Consider the following 2500-nt stretch of genomic DNA (forward strand, 5'->3'; position numbering starts at 1 on the left):
AAGATAACATCCACGAAGGAAACGGAAACACTGGGGTGCTGCTATGTAAGTAAAGATAAAATCTGAAGGAAACACTCCAGTGTTTCCGTTTCCTTAAATGGATTTTATCTTTATATATATATATATATATATATATATATATATATATATATATATATATATATATATATATATACAGTATATATATATATATATTTATAAATATATATATATATATATATATATATATATATATATATATATATATATATATATATATATATATATATATATATATATATATATATATATATTTATATATATATATTTATATATATATATATATATATTTATATATATAAAATATATATATATATATATATATATATATATATATATATATATATATATATATATATATATATATATATATATATATATATATATATATATATATATATAATCTACAGTCACTTTTTACCAGATACATATGTAATTGTAATGGCCACAGTGCCCTCTTAACTTCTCAAATTCTTTGCCCTATGTTGCATACGCTTGTCACAACAAAGCCTTAATATCCAAGTGCAGTAAATGTGAAGAAATTATGATGCCCAGTCGCGGAAACGAACCATATGGTAACGCGTGGGTTCGTTTCCCGCCAACGGACATCATAATTTCTTCATATTTTTGCACTTGGATCTTAAAACTTTGTTGTGAAAAAGCTATGCATATGCAATCTTTAAGATTTCGAGAAGTTAAAAGGGCATTATGGCTACAGTTACACACAACACAATATATGTAATATTTATATTTTATATATATCTATATATATATATAATATATATATATATATATATATATATATATATATATATATATATATATATATATATATATATATATATATATATATATATATATATATATATATATATATATATATATATATATATATATATATATATATGACTATTTATCACATCACCATGATTCATATACAATCAGAAAGCTACAAACGTCCTTTAATATCCAATTCACTCTACCTCGGAAGTAATATATTTTCATATATGTTGTTCAAGGGAATTTTTAGTTGATAATAAGTCCACCGTCCGTGGGGTCGAACCAGCCGACGGACGAGGAATCAGGACTACAGTGACACACTAACCAGTCGGCCACAAAGGGGTATAAGTGAATACCATCTCCCATCAACCCACCCGTCGAACTCAGGTGTTTTGCGTTTGGAGACGATATCCACCCACCTCTGCCATGTTTGACGTGTAGTGCGTTTTGTCGCATCGTAGCCATATTATGACTATTTATCACATCACCATGATTCATATACAATCAGAATGCTACAAACGTCCTTTTTTAATATCCAATTCACTCTACCTCGGAAGTAATATATTTTCATATATGTTGAAGGGGAATTTTTAGTTGATAATAAGTCCACCGTCCGTGAAGATTCGAACCAGCGACGGACGAGGAATCAGGACTACAGTGACACACTAACCAGTCGGCCACAAGAGGGTATAAGTGAATACCATCTCCCATCAACCCACCCGTCGAACTCAGGTGTTTGCGTTTGGAGACGATATCCACCCACCTCTGCCATGTTGACGTGACGTGTAGTGCGTTTGTCGCAAAATTAGCCATAATATGACTATTTATCACATCACCATGATTCATATACAATCAGAAAGCTACAAACGTCCTTTAATATCAATTCACTCTGCCTCGGAAGTAATATATTTTCATATATGTTACCGAAGGGAATTTTTAGTTGATAATAAGTCCACCGTCCCGTGGGGTCGAACCAGCAACGTGGACGAGAATCAGGACTACAGTGACCCACTAACCAGTCGGCCACAAGAGAGGGTATAAGTGAATACCATCTCCCATCAACACCCGTCGAACTCAGGTGTTTTGCGTTTGGAGCGATATCCACCCACCTCTGCCATGTTGACCGTGTAGTGCGTTTGTCGCACATAGCCATATTATGACTATTTATCACATCACCATGATTCATATACAATCAGAAAGCTACAAACGTCCTTTATCAATTCACTCTACCTCGGAAGTAATATATTTTTCATATATGTTACCGAAGAAATTTTTAGTTGATAATAAGTCCACCGTCCCGTGGGGTCGAACCAGCAGCCGGACGAGGAATCAGGACTACAGTGACACACTGTAACCAATCGGCCACAAAGAGAGGGTATAAGTGAATACCATCTCCCATCAACCCACCGTCGAACTCAGGTGTTTTGCGTTTTGGAACGATATCCACACCTCTGCCATGTTGACCCGTGTAGTGCGTTTGTCGCACGTAGCCATAATATGACTATTTATCACATCACCATGATTCATATACAATCGAAAGCTACAAACGTCCTTTAATATCCAATTCCTCTACCTCAGAGTAATATATTTTCATATATGTTTTTAAGGGAATTTTAGTTGATAATAAGTCCACCCGTCCGTAAAAGTCGAACCAGCGACGGGCGAGGAATCAGGACTACAG

The 2500-nt window shown here is 33.5% G+C and overlaps 1 long non-coding RNA gene across 2 annotated transcripts in view; it reads left to right on the forward strand.

The window, feature by feature from the left end:
- LOC136825021 (uncharacterized) overlaps positions 1–2500 on the forward strand; it is a 275262-nt gene that overhangs the window by 76393 nt on the left and 196369 nt on the right. The gene's annotated exons all lie outside the window — the stretch shown is intronic.

The sequence above is a fragment of the Macrobrachium rosenbergii genome, chromosome 36 (genome assembly GCF_040412425.1).
Source record: "Macrobrachium rosenbergii isolate ZJJX-2024 chromosome 36, ASM4041242v1, whole genome shotgun sequence".
Classification (NCBI taxonomy): Eukaryota; Metazoa; Arthropoda; class Malacostraca; order Decapoda; family Palaemonidae; genus Macrobrachium; species Macrobrachium rosenbergii.